Here is a 10,244-nt window from a genome sequence, read left to right as displayed (position 1 = left end):
TAGTTGCTACATCCATTCTTGAGCTTGTAAATTATAAACTGCCAATTGATTCTTGAAGAATATAACTGATAAATGCCTCATGAGTTTAGTTCAACTGTCGTGCCCCATCATAACCCTAAATATAGGCTTGTTTTACTCCAATGTTGATAAACAACGTAAATGTAAACAACCACTGTATAGCCTAAAAACATGGTTAAAACTATGCTTTCGATATCATTGGTGGTTAGTCCTTGCATCTATAGCTCTGTCTATGAATTTGAGAGTGGTTACATTTATCCAGCTCAATCCCTTAGATTCTTGGCAGAACGGACGGGGATGCCCTTTGCTATTGTTTAAATTACGGATTCTAGCTTTAAGTGTGGTTGATAGTGTTATACTTGACGTCAGCTTTATAAGAAGTGTATGTCGGGGGTTAAGTACGTAGGTTAAGCAAATATATTTCTATAAAATGAGCAAAAGCTCCTTGCAGATGACAGCCATGTTTGTTGATCTGTCTTAAACCATCATACACTGTCACACTATCTTTAACACATCTATTAATGGAACAAAGACAACCACAAAAAAATACAGCCAGACACGCAAACCACACCGGCCATAGTTTCTTGTACAAGCCTTGCAAAAATAAATGTACACAAGCACGTGTCAAGCGCAAACGTGGTACTATTTGAGATGCTGGAGGTGCTGCAAGTCCCCTCCTTATTGTATATCAGGAAGATACAAACCCACACAGATGCTTGAAAAACACACGATAAGAGATGAATTAAAGATAACTGAACACCAACTAGGTTTCCCTTTTTATCTGTAGATGAGTCCTTGGAGTAGAGAAACACAAGATGATGTCTGACTCCAGGTCAACATTCTACAAATACCCATCTTAAAGGAGGACCATATGAATGTTAGGTAAAATAACAACCCAATGTTAATCTCCCAGCTAAATATCCAGTAATGTTTCATGTGTTTGGAGCCACCCAAAATGAATATCATTGATGCAAAGTTGATTTGAGTTTTAACCTGCATGTCATGATTTCATGTAATGCTCTCTCATACATCAGAATTTACCCAAGCTTGTAAACAAGCATCACAGTGAAAGTTACTTTGCAGAATTTAAACTGGTAAAGAATGCACACAGACTCCAGGTTGTGGCTTTAAAGTGGGTGCATACAATCAACCAGTGATCAATCAAAGGCAATGATCCTTCAACTCATCTCTGTAGCAAGTAACACAAACCACTGATTAAAAAAACATAATGAATGGTGTTAATGCTGCTTGGTCTGAGACCCACAACACCATCCGTCTGTATAGCTGCAGGAGCCTTGCTGTAAATTCATGTTGAACATAAACACCAGCATGGAGATTATCCGGTGGATTCCACAGCATTCTCGTCCCAGACTAAGTTAAAACAGAAGCCCTGGCCAATGAGCACAGCCTGGGTGTTCATATCCTAACCTTGTTTTTCCACATGAAAGAAAGACACTGCTTATCACTGTGGTGGGAGGGAGTCAGTGGTAACCACTTGGTTGGTTTCCCTCTCTCACAGGGAAGAGCCCATATCCACAAAATGATCTCTGAGTAGGAGTGCTGATCTAGGATCAGTTTAGCATTTTAGATCATAATGAGTATGATTATATGGACAGATCCTAGGCATGGCATCACAGTGTACCATACCGCCGTAAGGCTGCAGAGCATGGTTTTATGGAGCGCTGTGTGGTGAGGAGTCAACATTGGAGATGACAATGAGAGGTCTGAGTGCTCGGGGCCTGTTGGCTGCTCATTGCTTCCTTGTCTTTTATTGATCCATCACAGCACTTTGCTCGTGGCAATGACATGCATCATCAGCATTCAGGCAGTCGCTGCCTCATTCAACTCACTCACTGAATCTCTATCTCTCTCCATTCTCCTTCTCTCAGATATGTCATGTTGAGGTCACTGTGAAATTGGCTATTAAGACGTTCCCGGGGAGTAGTAATTGGAAATATAGTGTACTTTTATTTTCTCATTGCAGCCACAGATCCCAGGTTTGATTGTCAAATCCTTCGAGGCTCAGTGTAGTCAGACTTATCCAGGAGTAACTGGCTGTCAAAGACGGCACATAGCGAAGAGGCATCTCTCCCTAAAAGCAGAGGAGAAGCTGAACATCTGATGAGAACAATCCACCTGCAGGCATTTGAACAGCAACGCTAGAACAGTGCTCTCAAAATGTCTGCTTCTGTGCAGGTGTGTTTTTCAAGGAAATGTACATGAAACCAACTGACATGTTCCCGCCCCTGCAGGCTGCAGCAATACAATACCTAAAGAAGTCTCCTTACTACGATTAACACTGTTGAATAATCTGCTTAACTGGCCCACTGCACACAGCACTTCTCAGGTAGACATGCCCAGTCTGCACTCAGTAGTTGTCTGCAAACTGGAGCAGCTGGACCATCCGCCCTGCCTCCCTCCAGCCTCCCTCTCGCTCCCTTCCCCCTTGTGTTGCCTTGACCACCCCCTCACTGTGGACCAATTAACTCCCAAACTAAGACTGACAGGCAGCCCCCTCCATGACAACCACACTGCATGGTCGGTCGATGATAATCTCACTCGTCCTGTGACAACTTCCACCAAATGCCAGGCGCTTCTCCACTCTAGTGGAGGATGTGATGGATGGGTCGGCTCTGGCAGCATGACAATGCCTGCCTGTCTGGCTCTAGTGAGGTAGCAGATTGGTGCTCGGCTCGCCATCCTGGATGGAAACAAGAACTCCGCTGACCATCCCTATTTCCGATCCTCACCAAGGCAAATGCCTGAACACACAGGAAGGTGATTATCATTCATGTATTCGGCAGGGGCTCCTTGCTCCGTTTGGATATGGCTTCCACAAGCAAACAAAGGAACCAGGGGGACTCTTGAGTGTGTTGTGGAGGCATTTCAACGACCTGTTTCCTGGCTCGGTTTGGACTACTAGGCTGCCCATACGGGTAAGTGGCCGCACATTGCTGCAATCAGTACTGGTCCAATGGGCCCCCTGAGACAGAAGCTGGCATTAACATCAAACATTAAAAGGCCCATTTGGTTGCTCGTGGTTTATTGATCCAGAGGTTTCTGGTTTCTAATGGGAGACAGCTGCTGTCACCGTCTGGCTCCTCTGCTGCTTACAGGCAGTACTGTTTGTTGGTCTATTTATTCGGGTGTGTGTGCGTGTGCACGTGTGTGCGTGTGTGTGTGTGTGTGTGTATGTGTGTGTTTGCTCTCTTTACCGTGTCTTTAATTTATCATAGGTGTCTGTCACAATCCCTCAGTCTGGGGATTGGGCCAACTCGTGCCTATGCATGATTTGGCGTTTAAATACACACAGTCTGTTCAGCACTCATACAGTACTGTGGCTGTTGGGGATCTTTGCACAGTGTGGCTCTTCATTTCTCACAATTCTTTAAAATAGAGGCAAGTGAGAGACATCACATGGTGCCTTGTTGGGGGAAAGAGAGGAGGTGGATAAGAGATGTCAACTAAGGGAGGGGATGAAGACCAGCAGGGAGGAAAAGATAGAAGCACATTAAAGAACATGGAAAGTGATGGTCACAAAGAAGGATTTGCAGAAAAAAAACAGAGATAAGAAGAGTTAAAATATTGATGCTGAAAAGTACTATCAAGAGATGAGGTCAGGAAGAAAGCCATGCCATTAGAAGTTCAAGCTCGGGGCCCAGACAGATCTGGGACCAGGCTACATATTTCACCAATGTCTTTCTGAACTGAATATGACCTGCCATAAATGAGAGCTTAGCCTCCCTCTCCACTCACAACGTTACATGGTTGTGCACTAAGCCAGTGGGCAGTTGTTGTGTGTGTCATAGTACCACTAAAGTCAATAGCTAATGGCATCAACCAGCACTTATCCTTCCTGTTAGTGGTAGCGTGATGGACTGGCTGGCTGGGCCTGAGATGATTAGGGAGATGATGTAACATGACCAAACAGGAGTCCCAGCTACACACACTCACTCTAGCGCCATTAGTCAGAGTTTTGGAGGACAGCAGTAGTAGTGTGGTGGGACATCAAGAGGAGTTGTGAATGGGGCTGATGAAAGCCGGCTCACTTCTCCAGCTCTTTGCAAGCCCACTGAGCCCCCCACAGCATACTCCACAGATCAGAGACTCTCCCACAGCATACTCCACAGATCAGAGACTCTCCCACAGCATACTCCACAGATCAGAGACTCTCCCACAGCATTCTCCACAGATCAGAGACTCTCCCACAGCATTCTCCACAGATCAGAGACTCTCCCACAGCATTCTCCACAGATCAGAGACTCTCCCACAGTATACTCCAGAGAGAGAGAAAAGGGGCCCACCCCTCTATCTCTCTCCTCTTCAACTCATCCCTCTCTCCGTTCCCTCCCCATTCAGCAAAGCACCGGACCAGGCCCCACTGTCAGCCACACACACATCATCCTTTTAGAGTGTAATGTTATGTACAATGGGCCAATGGACATATAAGCCTCCAATGCAGTCATCAGGAAGTTAGATGGTGTGCCTGCCAGGCATGAAATGTGTGCTTTCTCAAACCCTGCTCTCAATGATCATTATAGCATGCCTCTTAATAGAACTGTCAGCTGGTAAATAAATCAGAAAGCAGACGTTGTACGTTAGGAGGTGTGAAGGCGTCAGAGCAGGAGGTGTTTTATGTGTCTTCCTGTGGATTAGAGGTGGCAGATACAGTGCCAGATTTAGGATGTCATTCTGACACATCCTGTACCTGCCAATAACCCATAAGATGGGTTTGTGCTAAGAGGAGAGAATCACCCATGGTTGTGCATCTGCGATAACTGTAGATGCCATTATTGGATCTGATGGTTTATATGCAGTCTTATTATTCAGATGTGGGAAATTGTTTTAAAGATGTTGTGATCTTATCGTATTGGTGCACACAATTACTTTGATAAAATAGCGACTGCACTTGAAGAAACTTTCAAAGCTCTTGGAATTTCCCGCATTGACTGTCCTTCATGTCTTAAAGTAATGATGGACTGTCATTTCTCTTTGCTTATTTGAGCTGTTATTGCCAAAATATGGGCTTGGTCTTTTACCAAATAGGGCTATCTTCTGTATACCAACCCTACCATGCCACAACACAACTGATGGCTCAAACGCATTAAGAAGGAAGGAAATTCCACAAATGAACTTTTAACAAGGCACACCTGTTAACTGAAATGCATTCCAGGTGACTACCTCATGAAGTTGGTTGAGAATGCAAAGAGTGTGCAAAGCTGTCATCAAGGCAAAGAGTGGCTACTTTGTAGAATCTCAAATTTTAAATATATTTTGATTTGTTTAACACTTTTGTCTACTGTGTGTGTGTGTGTGCGTGTGCGTGCGTGTGGCTTTGTCTGTGTATTCCTACAAATTTGACAGTTATCCTTTGGGAGTTTTGCGTGCACAGTATTTGCCAGCACTACCTGGGTAATTAATCGTGGGTAGAATGAGCAATCTATGAATGCTCTACAGTACTCTGCAAATGTTCTACTCTGCAATAGAGATCTTGTTTAGTCTGCTACAGTGCCAGCATGCTACAGCAGGAAAATAATCCTGTAGCAATAGGAAATGTGAATGATTATGTGGATTATAATTAATGGACATTTGTTGATACATTTTTCGTAAGTAAATCTGAAGTGGAAATTACAAACATCCGAAGGTTTTTAATAAACCTCAAATAAACTACAAGTTTGACATTTCCTGCATTGCAGTTAAGTTCTCCTGCAACAGGGTGATCAAATTAAGATCCTACATCTGTATCATCCGTCCCCAAGGGAGCGTCACTAAATAGCTAGGCTACCCACCACTGCACAAGGGATCAGAGACAAATCCCCTAGCAGGGGAAAGTGATAATCTCAAGGAGCATAAGCTTCACCCAAGAAGAGACAATACTGCCTGTCTCTCACTTTCTCTCTCCATTCTCTCTCTTTGATATAACTCAGCTAACCCTGATCATTGTGAGAGAAGCTTACTTATTTAAAGCAGGTGGGTTTATGCCAAATGTAGAACTTAATTGTAGGTCACTTGTATAAGTAGCTATCATCTACTGTAGTATTGTAAAAATAAGTTGACACAACTGACTTGTAATTTTTAAGTTAGTCTTACTGCAGCTAGACAAAACCTTTTTGCTATGGTCAAGTGTTGACGTATGTGCTCAAATAAAGCTATAATAGAGCATTGACAAGAACATCAAATGTCAGTGTTTGTCCTACATTCATTTAGCAGTGGTGCACCAAATGTCTGCTGAGATGCGCTTTTAAGATCAGAGTGACACGTTAAAACGTCAGATCGTCCCAGAAACCTCCATGGTAACTAGCTAGCTAGGTTGTAATCTCCCTAGGAGATGGTGGTGGTGGTGTAGGACTTAAGATGGCAGCAGTAGACATGTCAGGTGACAGACAGAAGTCTTTCCACAGTTCATTAAGAATTGATTACCCTGGTTCCATAGAGATCATTAGTGCTGCTACAGAGGAGGAGCAGACCCTGAGGTCCTGATTGCAGCTCTGGCCCTGTCAAGCTCATCCTCCCCAGCGCTTAGATATCTATATATCAACAACTTAATCTTCTACAGCAGGGGTTCTTAAACCTTTTCAGCGTGAGACCCAAATGTGAAATTGACCATTCTCCCGTGACCCAAATCGTCATCCAACGACCCAAATTAAGAACAAAATACTGTGTGATGATAGATGTATTCTCATAACTGCGACCCACCTTTCACATGCCCATGCCCACTTTGGGTCCCGACCCCATAGTTTAAGAAATCCTGTTTTACAAGCAGGAGATTCCCTAACGCAGACAACCTGAAGCAAGAGAACCATGGAAAAGCAACCGCTAAAGATAAGACTAGAAATCAGGGCATTTAGTTTCAGAATTGTGTACTTAATGTATACATGTACGTATGTGAAAGACATGACTTTAACTTTGGTGTGTCTAACAAGGATTTCTCGATAGAACCACAATTGAGTGACTTTCTCTGGGCTGAATTTCCCCCAGGTCTGTGAACCTTAGCAGAAAGTGCATTCACAATTGAGATCTCACTGTCAGAATTGTTTATCCATTAAAAAAAATGCAGAATGCCGAGATGCAAAGTACATGACCTTGTAGAATGTGTTGAATCATCTTGAATCCCTTTCGGTCTTTTAGAAATGCGTGAGCCATATCAATAACACTGCGTAACTCTGGTTTGTGAATAAATTATAGTTGCGTCAAATATGAATGAAAGGCTTTGAAGGCGTTTGGTATTTCAAGTTGCCCTGTGGGAGCAATTTTAGATGAAATGCAATCCTGAGTCGTGCAAATACATTCATATCTGCTGTAAGCAGGGGATAGCAGGTGGAAAATAAACTCAGTTGCTCTTTGGAATCACATGAACTCAAACACAATGCTGCAGCCCATTCCAGCAAGCAGCATCTCACTGCTCAACCACAGGTGAGAAGGTCTATAGAGACCTCTCTCTCTTCTCTCTCCCTGTCAGCTTTCTTGTAAAAAACCCAGTCCTGAGCATTTCCCTTCCTGACTTCATAATTAAGAAATTATGACAGTTTAGAGTTGTTTAATTATGACTAGAGGAAAAAGGCTAACAATTAACTACAGATAAAGACATGATGGCGCCGGAGGAGATGGCTCCCATTTTACGGGCTCCCAACCAGTTGTGCTATTGCGTGTGCTTTTTCTCATGATTTGTAACTTATTTTCTACATAATGTTTCTGCCATTGTCTCTTATGACCGAAAAGAGCTTCTGGATATCAGGACAGTGATGACTCACCTTGTACTGGACGAAGATATTTATTTTTTTACGAGTCGGACGCGAAGGATTTACTTCAGACACCTGACAAGGCCCGCATCCCTGTCATTCGCATGAGGAAGCGACTGAGATATCGGGGACATAGGTCGGGGTGGCTTGTAAGGATCCATCGGTGAGTGAGGAATCCCCCTCGACCATCAGTCCTATAAGCCAATGTGCAACCATTGGATAACAAAATGGATGAGCTCCGATCAAGACTTTTCCGACTAACCGGACATTAAAAACTGTAATATCTTATGTTTCACCGAGTCGTAGCTGAACGACGACATGGATAATATACATTCCATCTAATATTAATCTAATATTAAGGAAGTCTCAAGGTTTTGCTCGCCTGAGGTAGAGTATCTCATGATAAGCTGTAGACCACACTATTTACCAAGAGAGTTTTCATCTATATTTTTCATAGCTGTCATTTACCACCACAAACCAATGCTGACACTAAGACGGCACTCAGCGAGCTGTATACGGCCATAAGCAAACAATAAAATACTCATCCAGAGACAGAGCTCCTAGTGGCCGTGGACTTTAATGCAGGGAAACATAAATCTGTTTTTACCTCATTTCTACCAACATGTTAAATGTGCAACCAGAGGGAAAAAACTCTAGACCACCACACACAGAGATGCATACAAAGCTCTCCCTCACTCTCCTTTTGGCAAATCTGACCATAACTCTATCCTCCTGATTCCTGCTTACAAGCTAAAACTAAAGCAGGAAACAGCTGTGACTTGCTCAATAAGGAAGTGGTCAGATGACACAGATGCTAAACTACAGAACTGTTTTGCTAGCACAGACTGGAATATGTTCTGGGATTCTTCTGATGGCATTGAGGTGTAAACCACATCAGTCACTGGCTTCATCATTAAGTGCATCGATGATGTCGTCCCCACAGTGACCGTATATACAGTTGAAGTCAAAAGTTTACAAACACTTAGGTTGGAGTCATAAAAACGTGTTTTTCAACCACTCCACACATTTCTTGTTAACAAACTATAGTTTTTGCAAGTTGGTTAGGATATCTACTTTGTGCATGACACAAGTAATTTTTGCAACAATTGTTTACAGACAGATTATTTCACTTATAATTCACTGTCACACCTGTGGATGTATTTCAAGGTCTACCTTCAAACTCAGTGCCTCTTTGCTTGACATCATGGGAAAATCAAAAGAAATCAGCCAAGACCTCAGAATTCTTTTGTAGACCTCCACAAGTCTGGTTTTTCCTTGGAGCAATTTTCAAACACCTGAAGTCCATGGGACCATGCAACCGTCATACCGCTCAGGAAGGAGATGCGTTCTGTCTCCTAGAGATGAACAAACTTTGGTGCGAAAAGTGCAAATCAATCCCAGAACAACAGCAAAGGACTTTGTGAAGATGCTGGAGGAAACAGGTACAAGAAGTATCTATATCCACAATAAAAAGAGTCCTATTTTGACATAACCTGACAGGCCGCTCACCAAGGAAGATGCCACTGCTCCAAAACCGCTATAAAAATTGCCAGACTAAGGTTTGCAACTGCACATGGGAACAAAGGTCGTACTTTGAATGTCCTCTGGTCTGATGAAACAAAAATAGAACTGTTTGGCCATAATGACCATCGTTATGTTTGGAGGAAAAAGGGGGAGGATTGCAAGCCAACATCCACACTGAGCTAAAGTGTAGAGCTGCTGCTTTCAAGGAGCGTGACTCTAACCCAGACGCTTATAAGAAATCCCGTCATGCCCTCCGATGAACTATCAAACAGGCAAAGCGTCAATACAGGATTAAGATTGAATTGAACTACACCGGCTACGACGCTTGTCGGATGTGGCAGGGTTTGAAAACTTTTACAGACTACAAAGGGAAGCACACCCGCGAGCTGCCCAGTGACATGAGCCAACCAGATGAGCGAAATAACTTCTGTGCTCGCTTCGAGGCAAGCAACACTGAAGCATGCATGAGCGCATCAGCTGTTCCGGACGACTGTGTGATCACACTCTCCGTAGCCGATGTGAGTAAACAGGTCAACAGGGCCAGACGGATTACCAGGACGTATACTCCAAGCATGCCAACTGGCAAGAGTCTTCACTGACATTTTCAGCCTGTCCCTGACCGAGTCTGTAATACCAACATGTTTCAAGCAGACCACCGTAGTCCCTGTGCCCAAGAACACCAAGGTAACCTGCCTAAATGACTACCTATCTGTAGCACTCACGTCTGTAGCCTTGAAGTGCTTTGAAAGGCTGGTCATGGCTCACAACACCATTATCCCAGAAACCCTAGACCCACTCAAATTTGCATACAGAAAAAGGAGGACAGAGCACGCTCCCATTCTCATCGACGGGGCTGTCGTGGAGCAGGTTGAGAGCTTCAAGTTCCTTGGTGTCCACATCACCAACAAACTATCATGGTCCAAACGCACCAAGACAGTCCTGAAGAGGGCACGACAATGGCTA

At 43.7% G+C, this 10,244-nt stretch overlaps 1 protein-coding gene across 1 annotated transcript in view; it reads left to right on the top strand.

Annotated features, from left to right (window-relative positions):
- lhfpl3 (LHFPL tetraspan subfamily member 3) overlaps positions 1–10,244 on the top strand; it is a 38,702-nt gene that overhangs the window by 1,713 nt on the left and 26,745 nt on the right. The gene's annotated exons all lie outside the window — the stretch shown is intronic.

The sequence above is a fragment of the Oncorhynchus kisutch genome, linkage group LG19, assembly GCF_002021735.2.
Source record: "Oncorhynchus kisutch isolate 150728-3 linkage group LG19, Okis_V2, whole genome shotgun sequence".
NCBI classification, from domain to species: domain Eukaryota; kingdom Metazoa; phylum Chordata; class Actinopteri; order Salmoniformes; family Salmonidae; genus Oncorhynchus; species Oncorhynchus kisutch.
Note: the sequence above shows the minus strand (reverse complement) of the source record. Positions and strands in the feature narration are given on the sequence as shown.